Source organism: Schistocerca americana, unplaced genomic scaffold, assembly GCF_021461395.2.
Source record: "Schistocerca americana isolate TAMUIC-IGC-003095 unplaced genomic scaffold, iqSchAmer2.1 HiC_scaffold_47, whole genome shotgun sequence".
NCBI classification, from domain to species: domain Eukaryota; kingdom Metazoa; phylum Arthropoda; class Insecta; order Orthoptera; family Acrididae; genus Schistocerca; species Schistocerca americana.
This window is the reverse complement of record NW_025726203.1, coordinates 2461730-2467500: the sequence shown is the minus strand read 5'-3', so window position 1 is coordinate 2467500 and position 5771 is coordinate 2461730. Positions and strand designations below refer to the sequence as shown.

At 52.4% G+C, this 5771-nt stretch overlaps 1 non-coding gene across 1 annotated transcript in view; it reads right to left on the bottom strand.

The window, feature by feature from the left end:
• LOC124584208 overlaps positions 1-976 on the bottom strand; it is a 1910-nt gene extending 934 nt beyond the window's left edge. Inside the window, exon 1 of the ribosomal RNA XR_006974610.1 lies at positions 1-976. This exon is cut by the window's left edge and continues 934 nt beyond it. This is a non-coding gene — a ribosomal RNA (small subunit ribosomal RNA).
• Between the last annotated feature and the right edge of the window lie 4795 nt (positions 977-5771).

Below are 5771 nucleotides of genomic sequence, written 5' to 3'. Positions count from 1 at the left end.
CCCGCCTGTCCCTATTAATCATTACCTCGGGTTCCGAAAACCAACAAAATAGAACCGAGGTCCTATTCCATTATTCCATGCACACAGTATTCAGGCGGGCTTGCCTGCTTTAAGCACTCTAATTTGTTCAAAGTAAACGTGCCGGCCCACCGAGACACTCACTCAAGAGCACCCTGGTAGGATTGCAACGGGGTCCGCCTCGGGACGCACGAGCACGCACGAGGCGCGTCGCACGCCTTCAGCTCGCCCCACCGGCAGGACGTCCCACGATACATGCCAGTTAAACACCGACGGGCGGTGAACCAACAGCGTGGGACACAAATCCAACTACGAGCTTTTTAACCGCAACAACTTTAATATACGCTATTGGAGCTGGAATTACCGCGGCTGCTGGCACCAGACTTGCCCTCCAATAGATACTCGTTAAAGGATTTAAAGTGTACTCATTCCGATTACGGGGCCTCGGATGAGTCCCGTATCGTTATTTTTCGTCACTACCTCCCCGTGCCGGGAGTGGGTAATTTGCGCGCCTGCTGCCTTCCTTGGATGTGGTAGCCGTTTCTCAGGCTCCCTCTCCGGAATCGAACCCTGATTCCCCGTTACCCGTTACAACCATGGTAGGCGCAGAACCTACCATCGACAGTTGATAAGGCAGACATTTGAAAGATGCGTCGCCGGTACGAGGACCGTGCGATCAGCCCAAAGTTATTCAGAGTCACCAAGGCAAACGGACCGGACGAGCCGACCGATTGGTTTTGATCTAATAAAAGCGTCCCTTCCATCTCTGGTCGGGACTCTGTTTGCATGTATTAGCTCTAGAATTACCACAGTTATCCAAGTAACGTGGGTACGATCTAAGGAACCATAACTGATTTAATGAGCCATTCGCGGTTTCACCTTAATGCGGCTTGTACTGAGACATGCATGGCTTTATCTTTGAGACAAGCATATGACTACTGGCAGGATCAACCAGGGAGCTGCGTCAACTAGAGCTGAGCAGCCGGCCGCCCGGGAGTGTGTCCCGGGGGCCCGCACGAACACGCAAGCGTCCGCTCAATTATTCTGCAAACAGGAGGAGGCTGAGCTCCCCTGCACAATACACCTCGAAACCCTCTCAGGTCCCGGCGGCGCGCAGCGCCGTCCTAAGTACTTGGTCGGGTTCGAGAGTGGCGCAATCGCCCGGAGTTTGGCGAGTAGACGCTTTAGGTGCGACCACCCGTGCTCCCAACTGAGCTTGCCGCTGCCGACAGAGGCCCGGGAGCGTGCTGTCGTGGCATTGCCGGCGGGAGACAACACGCGCCACCTACGGTGGCCGGCAGCTCCAACGCCAGCGCCACAGAAGGACAAAAGCCCCACTTGGGTGCCGAAGCGAACTCTCCCAGCACAGCGCACGCGCCAACACGTCCGCACAGCTGCGATACAATCCACCTGCGAGAACCGCAGAGGCGACCGAGCAGCAGACGGCGTCGCGGCGCCGAGCGCCGGGCGGCGGCGCATCCTCAGCGCACACAGTCCTCAATCGGACCAGCACACTGCAGATGTCCACCGCGCTTCGCACCGGGCCCGCGAGGACCTACTTTGGCCGCACGGCGCCGCGTGCAGGGTGCGCCGGCGCGCAGCTGCGCCGCCTGCCGCCTCCGTCGGCCGGCGCGCCTGCCACTGGCCGCCCCCACCAGCCGGCTGTAGCGCGTGCGCCCACGCACCGCGCGGCCAGCACGCCGGGAGGCCCCCCCTCACCGGCCGGGGACGGTCCCACCCAGCCACCGCCGCGTATCGCTTCACACCCACATGCCATTCACGTTCGTGGGCATGGTGGGTATCGCTGAAACAACCGGTTGGTAGCTCAACCGATCGTCGCCATCACTGATTCACCTCTAGCGAGAACAACCGCACCACAACGGTTTACCAGTTGTTCATTTGCGTAACGTCACCAGCAAACGTAGACGTCCATCGCCATTTGCAAATTCAACGATTGTTGCATGCCTGTGTCAGGTGTCACGACACACTATGTCTGCCCACATACACGCAACAACATGTGCACGCTTCGCGAACACGTGGAAGGTGGCCCCCGTACGTATGCGATGTCCATTGCGCGAACGACTGTCAACCGGCCTCTGTCGCATGTCGCAGATGTGGAACGCAGTGCACCATGCTATCACGGTGTGTGAGAGGAGACGACTACGTCTGACAACACGCGCCACTACATCAACAGACGGCTCATGCTGATCGCCATCCACGGCATACCATACTGCAATCCAGCTCTTATAGGGAGACGACACGTAGCTGAGTGCACAATATTTGGACCGTATGGTTCGCCGTTGTTGGCGCAGTCGTGGTACGGTCACACATGTACCACGATGTATCATTCAGTACATGAGGACCAATGTGCAGTACAGTGTGTGATTTGGACGTACAACATCAGCGGACAGTTGACACAAGCCGTACCACAACGTAGGCTGTGCTTCGCCATGCGAATGCCAATGAACAACTGCGAAGGGCATTGAGCATGTACGTCCTACTGCCATCCGCATTACAGTGTATAGCTGCAAGGTGTTTCACATGAAGCGATACTCTGGGGACCGGGCAGTGCGAGTAGCAAACTATATTGCGGGGGTTGCAGTTAGGCAACACTACACTAATTTAACGCGTCGTATGACAATTACAGAGCAGGTTAAGGCCCAACGTGTGTTGGGTTAAGGCCCAACGTGTGTTGGGTTAAGGCCCAACGTGTGTTGGGTTAAGGCCCAACGTGTGTTGGGTTAAGGCCCAACGTGTGTTGGGTTAAGGCCCAACGTGTGTTGGGTTAAGGCCCAACGTGTGTTGGGTTAAGGCCCAACGTGTGTTGGGTTAAGGCCCAACGTGTGTTGGGTTAAGGCCCAACGTGTGTTGGGTTAAGGCCCAACGTGTGTTGGGTTAAGGCCCAACGTGTGTTGGGTTAAGGCCCAACGTGTGTTGGGTTAAGGCCCAACGTGTGTTGGGTTAAGGCCCAACGTGTGTTGGGTTAAGGCCCAACGTGTGTTGGGTTAAGGCCCAACGTGTGTTGGGTTAAGGCCCAACGTGTGTTGGGTTAAGGCCCAACGTGTGTTGGGTTAAGGCCCAACGTGTGTTGGGTTGAGGCCCAACGTGTGTTGGGTTGAGGCGCAACATAGGTTAGGTTGAGGCGCAACATAGGTTAGGTTGAGGCGCAACATGGGTTAGGTTGAGGCGCAACATGGGTTAGGTTAAGGCGCAACATGGGTTAGGTTAAGGCGCAACATGGGTTAGGTTAAGGCGCAACATGGGTTAGGTTAAGGCGCAACATGGGTTAGGTTAAGGCGCAACATGGGTTAGGTTAAGGCGCAACATGGGTTAGGTTAAGGCGCAACATGGGTTAGGTTAAGGCGCAACATGGGTTAGGTTAAGGCGCAACATGGGTTAGGTTAAGGCGCAACATGGGTTAGGTTAAGGCGCAACATGGGTTAGGTTAAGGCGCAACATAGGTTAGGTTAAGGCGCAACATGGGTTAGGTTAAGGCGCAACATGGGTTAGGTTAAGGTACAATATGGGTTAGGTTAAGGTACAATATGGGTTAGGTTAAGGTACAATATGGGTTAGGTTAAGGCGCAACATAGGTTAGGTTAAGGCGCAACATAGGTTAGGTTAAGGCGCAACATAGGTTAGGTTAAGGCGCAACATAGGTTAGGTTAAGGCACAACACGGGTTAGGTTAAGGTACAACACGGGTTAGGTTAAGGTACAACACGGGTTAGGTTAAGGTACAACACGGGTTAGGTTAAGGTACAACTCGGGTTAGGTTAAGGTACAACACGGGTTAGGTTAAGGTACAACACGGGTTAGGTTAAAGTACAACACGGGTTAGGTTAAGGTACAACACGGGTTAGGTTAAGGTACAACACGGGTTAGGTTAAGGTACAACACGGGTTAGGTTAAGGCACAACACGGGTTAGGTTAAGGCACAATACGGGTTAGGTTAAGGCACAACACGGGTTAGGTTAAGGCACAACACGGGTTAGGTTAAGGCACAACACGGGTTAGGTTAAGGCACAATACGGGTTAGGTTAAGGCACAATACGGGTTAGGTTAAGGCACAATACGGGTTAGGTTAAGGCACAATACGGGTTAGGTTAAGGCACAATACGGGTTAGGTTAAGGCACAATACGGGTTAGGTTAAGGCACAATACGGGTTAGGTTAAGGCACAATACGGGTTAGGTTAAGGCACAATACGGGTTAGGTTAAGGCACAATACGGGTTAGGTTAAGGCACAATATGGGTTAGGTTAAGGCACAATACGGGTTAGGTTAAGGCACAATACGGGTTAGGTTAAGGCACAATACGGGTTAGGTTAAGGCACAATACGGGTTAGGTTAAGGCACAATACGGGTTAGGTTAAGGCACAATACGGGTTAGGTTAAGGCACAATACGGGTTAGGTTAAGGCACAATACGGGTTAGGTTAAGGCACAATACGGGTTAGGTTAAGGTACACATTGTTGTAAGGAAAGGTGTTTTGGGGGGGGGGGGGCCGGTTTGTTGATTGTGATTATCGTAAGTAAATGACTGCGGCATCATCTGATTTGGCACGTCAGGGTGCACCTTTGGCTCATGACAGGCGGCGCTCTGATTCCATGCTTGTGGCAGACCTGTGTCTTTCATTCCTGCCATTGTTTTTGTGGTGTGACAGGAGGCAGTATTGTGATGTTGGGTGCACCCCTGTGTAGGACATGTGTGGGTGTTGGTGGCTTAGCTGAGCAATCGTGGTTGTCGGAAGGGTGGGATATTCTGTTTTCCGAGTGGACCTCCCGGTCTGGTTATGATAGTGTGGATTGTCTAATGTGGCAGAGAGGATGCACTGGGTGTTGTTCCATGCTGGTGCTTACATATTGTCTGTGTGCCTGTTACAGGCAGAGAGTAGTGCGTGATAAGAGTGTCTGGCTGACGTGTGATTGTGAGCAGAGTCTTTCAGCTTGTATACGGACAGTTGTATACATTATCTGTATTCTGATGGCTCTATCTATTACTAATCAGCGCCGTGTATACGTTTAATCCGGTTCCAGTCGAAACTATTGTATCTCTGTACATTAGTGACACGGCGAGCCCGCTATGTAGTTACTCGTCTCGGCAGCTTCCACCGGTGTATGGCAAATGATTATAAGGAATCAGTCTAGTCGTCAATACCGATAGTGTGACGTCACATGTCTGGGGTGGGGGACGCTGCGCCCTTCCGGTGGGTCATGGCCTAGGAAGACTCTTCCCACGCAGGGGGGCTTGGACTGTCATTGACTCTTCCGAGTAATATACTTGCCGTACGTTTTTGCGACTGCGAGTGCAACGCTCACCGGTACCGACATGGATGGAGCGCCTCCTAGCTGCCGCTGAGCATCTGCATTCGTACAGAGAGCAACGCGATCGCGTCTGTAGCTCGTACGTGGTACAGCTCGCAGCTCATGTATATGGACATTTTTTTTTTTTTTTTTTTTTTTTTTTTTACATTTAACCACATTCGAAACCCACCGCCTTGATAACTATGGTGGGTTGTTAGCTTACTGACTTCAGTATGTCTGCAGCAAGTCATGGTCTCTTAGCCGTTGCAGATGCTCACAAAAGGTTTGTTTGCGAGTAGCTGCACCGTTCCCGTCCCTAGCCACGTGGAGGCGGACCAGATCTGAGCTATTACATGCTGCATGCGTGGTTTGCTATTTCACTTACACAGTGTTATCATGTTAATAATATTTAATATAAAAGAATAAAACTGAAGTAAAAAACAAAAAAAA